At 46.1% G+C, this 11,787-nt stretch overlaps 1 pseudogene; it reads right to left on the reverse strand.

Moving 5' to 3' along the window:
• Positions 1-6,599: 6,599 nt before the first annotated feature.
• On the reverse strand, positions 6,600-6,703 carry LOC112624040 (annotated as a pseudogene).
• Positions 6,704-11,787: the final 5,084 nt, after the last annotated feature.

Genomic DNA, 11,787 nt, shown 5'->3' on the forward strand with positions numbered 1-11,787 from the left:
CCATGTGGCCCCTTCAATCCAGGTGCTTTCTATTCTTCCCTATTCTACTCAGGCGCAAGCATCATCCTGCAGTTTCTGTTCCGTGCTAAGCCCTCAAACCCTTTTTGCACAGTGTAGCCAACTCTCTCCAGATTTTTGTTTTTAAGTCTACAGCACCCGGTATTCCCAGGAGATCTCCCATCCAAGCACTAACCAGGCTCACCCCTGCTTAGCCTCCAAGATCAAATGAGATCAGGCACATCCAAGGTGGCGTATCCTGTACCTCTCTAGGGTCTTACTGCTCTACTGGAGTTCTTGGGGAGTGAAGCAGGGTCTGTTCTGCCATTGAATCCTACAAACTATCTCTCCAGGGCTCTTCTCCCACGGAAAGGCACACAGTCCCTCTAGAGGACACGAGGGCACCTGTGTCCTCTGGGTTTCCCCTTCCCTTCTCTACATTTTTCTCTCTGCCTAGACAATGTTTTTCCTAAGGATGACTGGAGGGAGGCCCATTTTCCTGAGCATCCCCACTGTCCAGCTCTCAAACATTTTTCCTGTGTATCCATTCCCCTAAAGAGCTTAAGTTTTTGGAAGATACTGGACATTTATTTCCTTTTCCCCCTGGCTGCTTCTTCCCCCAAGGCAATGAACACAAAAGAATTTAGCTGCTTGCAAGCAGGGGGAAAGAAGATAAGGAGCACTAAAGAGGAATGTACCCTAACCAGCTTTAAACATCCTGGGGTCCTTTTTTTTTTTTTTTTGACAGAATCTTGCTCTGTCACCCAGGCTGGAGTGCATTGGCACGACCTTGGCTCACTGCAGCCTCCACCTCCGAGGTTCAAAGGATCCTCCTGCCTCAGCCTCCCCAGTAGTTGGGATTACAGGTGTGTGCCACCATACCCAGCTAATTTTTGTATTGTTAGTAGAGACGGGTTTCACCATGTTGGCCAGCCTGGTCTTGAACTCCTGACCTCAGGTGATCTGCCCACCTTGGCCTCCCAAAATGCTGGGATTACAGCCGTGAGCCACCACGCCTGGCTGTCTCAGGCCTTCTTTTCAAGGCCAGAACTAAAAATTAGGTCCTGACTTGTTTAACTTTTACCTTTCCATAGTAGTCCACTAATCTGGCATCTGCATTAGATAAGAATAATTGATTGATTGATTGATTCGAGACAGGGTCTCGCTCTATTGCCCAGGCTGGAAGACAGCAGTGCCATCACAGGTCTCTGCAGCCTTGACCTCTTGTGCTCAAGTGATCCTCCTGCCTCAGCCTCCTGAGTAGCAGGGACTGCAGGTGTGTGCAACCACACCCAGCTTTTTTTTTTAGCAGAGACAAGGTTTCACTATGTTGCCAAGGTTGGTCCCAAACTGGCTTCAACTGATCCGTCCACCTCAGCCTCCCAAAATGTTAGGATTACAGGCGTGAGCCACTGCACCTGGCCTAGATGAGAAATATTTAAAGCATAGGTTCTCAGGCTACACTCCAGACCTACAGACTCCCTCGAGTTGAACTTAGAAATCTGTCTTTTAACAAACTGCCAGTATTCTGCTTGTGTAGTCAGTTGCACTGGTCCTCTGACTTGGTTTTGGCTAAAACCCCCTGAAAGTCACTTTCTTTCCTACATCCTCTGTCTTTTTTCCCTTTCTTTCTTACCCTTGTAGTGGTAACATCCAGTTAGAGTTCCTTCCACAGAACCAAAATCTGGTGTGGAGTTCTGTATCCATTTCTCAAAGGGAAGATAAGGTGGAGGGCAAGAGGATATTCATGTGTCTTGTCTACTCTTACCTGTTTTTTAGCCTTTTTTAAAAATTTGAGACGGAGTTTCACTCCTGTTGCCCAGGCTGGAGTTCTATGGCGCGGTCTCGGCTCACTACCGCCTCCCAGGTTCAAGTGATTCTCCTGCCTCAGCCTCCCAAGTAGCTGAGATTACAGGCATGTGCCACCACACCCGGCTAATTTTATATTTTTAGTAGAGACGGGGTTTCTCTATGTCGGTCAGCCTGGTTGGGCTGGTCGGGCTGGTCAGGCTGGTCACGAACTCCCAACCTCAGGTGATCCGCCTGCCTCAGCCTCCCAACATGCTGGGATTACAGACGTGAGCCACCGTGCCCGGCCTTTTAGCCCATTGTTATCATCCTGTTCATGTTCCAAGTTGAAAATCGTAATCTAATCCACCAAACAAGCCCATCTGAAGAGTGTATCTTCAACCTGTGTCAGATGCAAAAATATTTTGCAGCAGCCAGAAGTGGTGGCATGCACCTGTAATCCCAGCTACTTGAGAGACTGAGGCAGGAGGATTCCTTGAGCCCAGGAATTTGAGGCTGTAGTGCGCTGTGATCACTCCTGTAATAGTCACTGCACTCCAGCCTGGGCAACGTAGCGATGCATCGTTTCTTTAAAAAAAGGTTTTTTGTTTGTTTGTTTTAAAATTCTTGCCATTGAGCTTCAGAAAAAAACCAAAAACTTCCAAGAGACCTAAGCGCTGCTTGATTCTTAAGGAGAATCACCAGTTTTTCAAGGTTTGGGATACTTGCAGAGGAAAGAGACTAATCTATTTATATATCCCCATAGTAGATAAATTACATTTTAGTATATCTGGAGAGAAGAGTTCTCTCCCTTTTAAGTGAATATGCCTAGGTAGGCCATGTTTGACTGCCAATATCATCGGCCTATTTTATTCCAAAATGAGGTTAGGAGTGCTGAGCTAAACTGGTGCCCTTAAGGGTTACGTCCTAGAGACTAAAGATGCATTACCTGAAAGTCATTCATGAGCAATGATTGGGAAGACTCACCTGCTGGGATGGTTGTTGATATTTATAAAAGTCAGCAATATTTCTTGACTTGACTCAACAAAAAGTCATGCATTGTTATTATGACATCAGAATACTAAAATACTACTCCATATGAAATAACAAAGCAAAGAATATTACAGCTGGGCGTGATGGCTCACACTAGAAATCTTAGCAATTTGGGAGGCTGAGGTGAGAGGATCACTTGGGCTCAGGAGTTCAAGACCAGCCTGGGCAACACAGTGAAACCTCACCTCAAATTAAAAAAAAAAAAGAATAATAATCAAAGCAAATGATGAACAAAGAAGAGGGGCAGGCTGAGCAGGAGGCAGAGAAGTGAACTGTAGCCTAAGCAGGTTCCAGTAATTACCTCTTTTATTGTAAGAACTGAGTATCTCGTTCCAGGCTCAAATTATCAAGTACATCTTTTCCTTTAAAGTTGATTAAGCAGCAGTATCTCTTCCAAGCTGAAAATATTATAACAGATGCCAACTGTCTGCGGAGGACTCTGCTAGATGCTGTAAATAAAGAAAACAGTTTTCCTGCACAGAATGTCCTTTTTTTCCTAAAAGGTTGGTACAGAGTTGGAGTTAGAGACCAAAGAAATCACAGACTTCACAGGTTCAAAGGAACTATAATGTTCTCTTAGGCCAATCCCACAAGTAATGGGTGAGTTATTTCTTCTGCTTCCCCTCTAAGCGCCCACTGGACTTGGGCCTTATGGCTCCGGAAATGCAGATCTGTGCTTCCTGAGGGGTGGAGAGCAGTCCTGGCTGGTAACAGCTGTGTCTGAGTGGGAGTCGACAGGAGGGGAGGGCCCAATGGGAACAGCTTGCCTTAGGCTGCTTGTTGCTCCTGGCTGAGCCCTGGGGGCCTGCTCTAGGGACTTGGCCTGGATGGACTTGAACCTTAGGGAGACTTTATCAGCAAGTCTTGCCAACAAGTGCTCCCTTGGCTAAAAAGCTGATTTCTCATACTATTTGCATTGTTTTAGGTATTTCTACTTTAGACAAAAGACCTTGTTCTTTGTGGTGCTTTGTCCAAGTAAGAATCCTTTTTTTTTTTTTCTTTCCCCATTTTTCATTCATTCATTCATTCACTTAATACATTTTCCTGAGTTACTCCTGTTTCATTAAAGGCAACCGAGGGTTGGGCAGACAGCGGTGGCTCACGCCTGTAATCCGAGCACTCTGGGAGGCTGAGGCCGGCGGATTACCCGATGTCAGGAGTTTGAGACCAGCCTGGCCAACATCGTGAAACCCTGTCTCTGCCAAATACAAAAATTAGCGGGATGTGGTGGTGGGAACCTGTAATCCCAGCTACTCGGGAGGCTGAGGCAGGAGAATTGCTTGAACCTGGCAGGTGGAGGCTGCAGTGAGCCGAGGTCGCACCACTGCACTCCAGCCTGGCTGAGAGTGAGACTCCGTATCACACACACACACACAAAAAGGCAACCAAGGCTCAGAGACCTTAGGTTAAATACTCAAAGTCACAATTTTGTGACTAAGTGACAGAATGGACATCTCCTGATTCAAATTCCAGTGTGTTTTATACTATTTTGGGTGTGGTATTACATTATTTTCATCGAGTAGTTTTTAAAAAGCTTAATATTGTTTATTAAAGTACATCTCTGGCTGGGCGCAGTGGCTCACGCCTGTAATCTCAGTACTTTGGGAGGCTAAGGTGGGTGGAACGAGGTCGGGGTTAGAGAGCAGCCTGGCCAACATGGTGAAACTCCATGTTTACAAAAATACAAAAATTAGCTGAGTGTGATGGCATGCACCTGTAATCCCAGCTATTCAGGAGGCTAAGGCAGAAGAATCACTTGAACCCGGGAGGCAGAAGTTGTAGTGAGCCGAGATCGCACCATTGCACTCCAGCCTGGGCAACAGAGTGCTCCATCTCAAAAAATAATAATTATAATAAAGTACATCTCCTATTTCTCTTTCACTGACAGCACTAGAATGACAGAGGTGCAGAAAGGACAAAAGAGAACTGACATACACTGAAATTTTGCAATACACCAGGTTCAATACCACACACTTTATATGTAGCATCTCATTTAATTTTCACAATCATCCTATAAAATAGCATGTACCATTGCTCCCATTTTTTTCTTTTTTTGTTTTCATTTTTTTGCTCCCATTTTACAGATAAGTAAATTAAGGCTTAGAAAGGTTAAACAGGCCAGGTGCAGTGGCACATGCTCGTAATCCCAGCACTTTGTGAGGTGAAGGTGGGAGGATTGTGTGAGGCCAGGAGTTCAAGACCAGCCTGGGCAAGAGAGTGAGACCATGTCATCTCTACAAAAAATTAAAAATGTAAAAATTAAATTAAAATACATGTTTAAAAAAGATTAAATAACCTGCCCAAGTTCACCTAGGTGTCAAGTATTAGAGCTGGGTTTTTTTGAGATGGAGTCTTGCTCTGTCACCCAGGCTGGAGTGCAGTGGTGAGATCTCGGCTCACTGCAAGCTCCGCCTCCCGGGTTCACACCATTCTCCTGCCTCAGCCTCCCGAGTAGCTAGGACTTACAGGTGTGCACCACCACACCTGGCTAAGTTTTTGTATTTTTAGTAGAGATGGGTTTTCACTGTGTTAGCCAGGATGATCTCGATCTCCTGACCTTGTGAACCACCCACCTTGGCCTCCCAAAGTGCTGGTATTACAGGCATGAGTCACCACGCCCAGCCGACAAAATATTTTATTACAATTTTGGGAGAGGGAAAGCAAATAGATAAGAGATACCTCATTTAGCAGAGCAGAGAACATTACAGCCTAAGGACCAGGAGAAGGTATTTATGAGGAGATGTAAAGAGAACCTTGAGGATGCTCTTGGGTACCATGGGAAGCTGGAGAGAGGCCCATGGCTGAAATCAAGGAGATGAGTTCAGAGTCTGGGTACATACCTACTGATCCCCAGGTCTTCTCTCCCACCTTAGGCAGTCAGGGTGGGAGAGGAGAACTGGGGATCAGTAGGTGTGTACTTCTCTCTTCTCATCTTCACAGGAGCCCAGAGGTTTATTCTCCAGAGCACTGAACCCGTGAGGCCTGGTTCAGAGTATTCACTTAGTACAGTGAATAAATGTACAAAAATAAGTGAACACCTTCTAATTGAACGTGGAATGGGATCCAGCCTTTTCCCTCACTGCATGCCTAGAACACTGCAACTTCCCACACCTACTTCCCCCTCCTTCATGCAGTGCCTGTTAATCACTTAGTAGCCATCTCAGTTATCAGATCAACTGGCATACTGTGTACATAGGGTTTACTACTATCTGTGGTTTCAGGCATCCACCGGGGGGCTTGGAACATATCCCCCATGGATAAAGGGAGACTACTGTACAAGAACTTGAGAATGCTTTTCACGCCAATCACTCCTCTTACCATTGACCATATTTTAGTTCTACTTTGTTTTCACACTATCACACCTTTTGTTTTGTTATTTTGGTGATGCTTGTTTCGATTTACCCACATATTGACCAATTCCTTTGCTCACTACTCTTTCTTTCTTTCTTTTTTTTTTTTTCTGAGATGAAGTCTCACTCTTGTCCCCCAGGCTGGAGTGTAATGGTGCGATCTCTGCTCACTGCAACCTCTGCCTCCTGGGTTCAAGTGAGTCTCCTGCCTCAGCCCCCCTGAATAGCTGGGATTACAGGCACCTGCCACCATGCCTGGCTAATTTTTGTATTTTTAGTAGAGATGGGGTTTTACCATGTTGGCCAGGCTGGTCTAGAACTCCTGACCTCAGGTGATCCACCTGCCTCGGCCTCCCAAAGTGCTGGGATTACAGGCGTGAGCCACCACTCCTGGACTCTTTCTTGATTCTTATTCCTTCCTTCCAGATTTAATTATTTCTTTCTTTTTCTTCCAGATATTAAACTGATCAGAACAGATACTACACTTGATCTTAGCCAAAAGGCCAAGAAGTGATTAATTTCCTTTTTTTTTTTTTTTTTTTTTGAGATGGAATCTCATTCTGTTGTGCAGAATGGAGTGCAGTGGAGCGATCTCTGCTCACTGCAAGCTCTGCTTCCCGGGTTCATGTGATTCTCCTGCCTCAGCCTACCAAGTAGCTAGGACTACAGGTGCCCACCACCATGCCTGGCTAATTTCTTTTGTATTTTTAGTAGAGATGGGGTTTCACTGTGTTAGCCAGGATGGTCTCAATCTCCTGACCTCGTGATCCATCCACCTTGGCCTCCCAAAGTGCTGGGATTACAGGTGTGAGCCACTGCGCCTGGCCAATTTCCTTTTTCTTAAAGTGCTTCCTTAAGTAGTTCTTTCATTTATTTATTTGTATTTATTTATTTTTTTAGAGAGTCTCACCCTATTGCCCAGGCTAGAGTGTGATGGCACAATCACAGCTCACTGCAGCCTCAAACTCCTGGCCTCAAGTGATCCTCCAAGCTCAGCTTCCCTAAGAGCTGGGATTACAAGCATAAGCCACTGCACCTGGTCCCTTAAGTAGTTCTTTTAATAGGATCACCTATAAATGATAAATTCTGTCTTTGCCTAAACTATTATTTGTCCTTTCCATGAATTGTTAACTAGCTAGAAACTGAAGTATAGGTTGGCATTTTCTCTCAGAATTTTGAAGCTGTTCCATCATCTTTTGATTTCTATTGGTATGTTTGAAAAGTCTGCTGTCAATCTAATTGTCATTTTTTTCATTTCTTTTTTTTTTTTTTGTGACGGAGTTTTGCTCTGTCACCCAGGCTGGAGTGCAATGGCATGATCTCGGGTCACTGCAACCTCTGCCTCCCGGGTTCAAGCCATTCTCCTGCCTCAGCCTCCCGAGTAGCTGGGATTACAGGTGCTTGCCACTGCGGCAGGCTAATTATTTTTTGGTATTTTTTAGTAGAGACAGGGTTTCGCCATGTTGGCTAGGCTGGTTTTGAACTCCCTGCCTCAAGTGATCTGCCTGCCTCGGCCTCCCAAAGTGCTGGGATTATAGGTGTGAGCCACCACGCCTGGCTGCCTCTTCCAAAATATCTGGAGTGGATTTTGTAGTGAAATACTTTCACCTCTAGTTGAGTTTAGTGTGGCATTTGGGAAGATGTAATGACTCTGTTTCCCGACATGTGCAGTGGTATAGTCTGTGCAGCTTCTACAGCTGCATTCAATGCCACCAATAAAAAAACACGGACACCTCAGTGGCCTAGGCTGTTTGTGGCAGTGGCGGTAACAGTGTAGGTTGTTAATATCCTGTGAGTTCCATGTTCAGGTGCTTGGAGTGGCTGTGGGGTGAGGGTCCTAGTCTCAGGGTCTCTCAAGCCTATTATGGCATCCGGGTCTTGGGATGCAGCTTTGCTCTCTGTGGGAAGTTTCAATGTAGGTTACCTAGAGCTAGGATCTGCGACCCTGAGGCACCCCTTAGGAGCTTGGGCCCAAAGGACTGCATTTTATAACTGTGATTCTAACTCTAGTGGGGATGGGGGACAGGGCAGAGCCCTAACCTGACTCTGGCAATGAGGGGGTGCTCTAGAGGTTTGGGTCTGGGGATCAGGGTATAGCTGCAATTCAGGAACCTGAGCCAATAGAGCTCAGTGGGAACTGAGGTCCCAGGGGATGAGGCACTGTGTAGTAGTGACTCTAGACCCTGGGATGGTGGGGCTTGGCAGTATCCCAGCCTCTGTGAGACCAGGTGCAGTGGTAGCAAGTACCCAATAATAATGGAGCACTGCTGTCCTCTGGGACCTGGGTTGGGGCAGGGAACAGCATAGCAATGATTTTATTCTCCAGGGAGAGGGTATCTCAGCAGCTCAGGCTTTAGGGGGATATTCCAGCCCCAGGGAAACAGAGCACTGGAGTTGTTTGGCTTGTAGGGTAGGGTGTCTCAGCTCAGCCACTGTTCTGTTTCCCTGGGATGTAGGGTCCTACCTCATCTCAGCCCAGAGATGCACAGCTGCTGAGATTGACCAGGACACTGATTCCCTAGTGGGGGCAATGTGCCAGTTCAGCTCAGGCTTGGGAGCATGACTGTTCTGGGCAGCCTAGTACTATTTCCCTGGAATGCAGACAATTGCTTCAGCTTAGGTATTGGGGTACATGATCGTTCTGGGTGGCCAATACACCATTCATTACCTGGGATGCCGGGTGCTGCATGGACTTAGGCAGTGGGGAGACATGACTGCTCTGAGCAGTCAAGATGCTGTTTTGCCATGAAACAGGATACTGCTTTATTTATTTATTTATTTTTAATTTATTTATTTATTTATTTTTTGAGATGGAGTCTCACTCTGTCGCCCAGGCTGGAGTGCAGTGGCGCATCTCCACTCACTGCAAGCTCCGCCTCCTGGGTTCACGCCATTCTGCTGCCTCAGCCTCACAAGTAGCTGGGACTACAGGCGTCCGCCACCACGCCCCACTAATTTTTTGTATTTTTTTAGTAGAGACGGGGTTTCACCGTGTTAGCCAGGATGGTCTTGATCTCCTGACCTCATGATCCACCCGCCTCGGCCTCCCAAAGTGCTGAGATTACAGGTGTGAGCCACCGTGCCCAGCCGATACTGCTTTATTTTTATTTTATTTTATTTTGAGACTGAGTCTCACTCTGTAGCCCAAGCTGGAGTGCAAAGGCACAATCTCGGCTCCCTGCAACCTCTGCCTCCTGGGTTCAAGCAATTCTCATGCCTCAGCCTCCCGAGTTGCTGGGATTACAGATGTGTGCCACCACGCCCGGCTAATTTTTTGTATTTTAGTAGAGATGGGATTTCACCATGTTGCCCAGGGTGGTCTCAAACTTCTGAGGTAAGGCGATCCGCCTGCCTCCGCCTCCCAAAGTGCTGGGATTGCAGGCGTGAGCCACCGCGCCCCCCCAGAAACAGGAAACTGCTTTAGCTCCTACCTGAGGAGGGGTCAGTGGAGTGGCTTCACCTCCGCCTGGCCCCATGGAGAAGGGTGTAACTGCTGCTCCCATTTCAGCTTGGGGATGTTGGGACACCAGGCTGGGTGGTTCAAAGGCAATTTAGCTTCAGGGATGAATGGGGATCTGTAACTACTTGCCCCCAGAGCCAGTCACACTCCAGCCATAGTTCCAATACAGCAGCATGTGGATCAGGGCGGGGGAGTGGCCAGTGCTGGCTCCTTCTCTCCGGGCAGCACAGCTGTGTGGACTCCAGGCAGCTTCCTCAGCTGGGCTTAGTGCCTACGAGGACTGCAGGGGACAGTTGTGAGGTTTGTAGGTGTCCAAAGTTGATGGGAGTTGCTGGGATCCCCTTGTTTACCTCTTTGCTGAAGGGAGAAGCTAGTTCTCAGCTGATCCCAACTAGGGGACAGAATAATGGAGGCCTGTCATTTCCTTCCATTCTCTGTGGTCATCCCGAGATTCTGTTACTCCTCTGGTGCACTCCAGCACTCTCAGTTATTTTCATTAAAATGTCGTTGTTGGCCAGGTGCAGTGGCTCACTCCTGTAATCCCAGCACTTTGAGGCTGAGGCAGGCGGATCACCTGAGGTCAGGAGTTTGAGACCAGCCTGGCCGCAACCCCATCATGAACCCGGGAGGCGGAGGTTGCAGTGAGCCAAGATCGTGCCACTGCACTGGATCCAGCCTGGCGACAGAGCAAGACTCTGTCTCGGGGGGGTGGGGGGGGAAAGGCATTGTTTATTTGTTGTTTTGACTATCTTTGTAGGAGGAACAAGCACTAGGGGCCATCTTGCTAATGTCACTTTCCATGTGGTCATCTTATAATGTCTAAAAACTGGCTTGCCTCAGTGAACCCTGGTGAGCTTCATCTTTCCATTTCAACTAGCTCATTAAAACATGTTTGTGAGCAGAGACAATATTCCCCTCAGTACCCTCTACACCAAACACGTGACTTTAAATTTAATTTTAAAATGTCACCATATGAAGCTGGGCAGGTTGGTACACGCCTATAGTCCCAGCTATTCAGGAGGCTGAGGCGGGAAAATTGTTTCAGGCCAGGAGTTTGAGTCCATCCTGGGCAACACAGGAAGATGCTCATCTCAAAAAAAAAAAAAAAAAAAAAAAAAAGGATGACATATGAAAATTGTTAAAAGACATTTTTGAAAAAGAATAGTGAAGGCCAGGTGTGGTGGGCTTGAGCTTGTAATCCCAGCACTTTGGGAGGCTGAGGCAGGAGGATCACTTGAGCACAGGAGTTTGAGATCAGCCTGAGCAACACAGTGAGAAACTATCTCTACAAAAATACAAAAATTAGCTTGGTGTGGTGGTATGCACCTATAGTCCCAGCTACCTGGAAGGCTGTGGTGGGAGGATTGCTTGAGCCTAGGAGGTTGAGGAGGCAGTAAGCCTCGTGCCAGTCTGGGTGACAGAGTGACACCCTGTCTCAAAAAAAAAAAAAAAAAAAAAAAAGTGAAGGGGAGACTTACCTTAACAACTTTTAAAATACGCTGTAAAGCTACTATAATTATACATTATGGTACATGTAAAGAATATAAACAAATCATTGAGGCAAAACATAGAGGGAGAAAACCTAATATTTTCTTTCCAAATCCCAATGAATGATCTTATATATCCCCTGGATTAGGCAACTTTCCTTGGGGTCACTGATCTATGGCACAGAGAGAAAAAATTGCCTCAGTTCCTATCAACTGATTTACAAGTGTTTCAGAACGATGCCTAATTTGAGAGTGCACATATTTGTTTCTATCTTGATTTTATGCTTTCATTGATTGACTGATGAGAAGACATTGTGTTGCTGCATTTTTGGGATCTTTCCTTCTATTAATTAATTCACTCTTTAATTAAAATGAGCAAACTGGTAGCATAAAATGTAAGTGAAACTCACACCAGCTATTTTTTAACTTGAAAACATTAAAATTTGACATACATCTAAGGATTTTTCATATGCAAAACCCTGTACTTAATTTCGGGCAAAGAAAGGCTAGTGAAGTATGGAAAAGGAACTGAGAGTTTAATTGGTAAGCTAAACATGAAAACAACTGCAATGGAAAAGAAAATAAAAACTTTTGATAGAAAATCCAGATCCTGAGGAAGCATGAAGAGGGAAAGCTATTTTGAGTAGTTGGC

The sequence above is a fragment of the Theropithecus gelada genome, chromosome 4, assembly GCF_003255815.1.
Source record: "Theropithecus gelada isolate Dixy chromosome 4, Tgel_1.0, whole genome shotgun sequence".
NCBI lineage: Eukaryota > Metazoa > Chordata > Mammalia > Primates > Cercopithecidae > Theropithecus > Theropithecus gelada.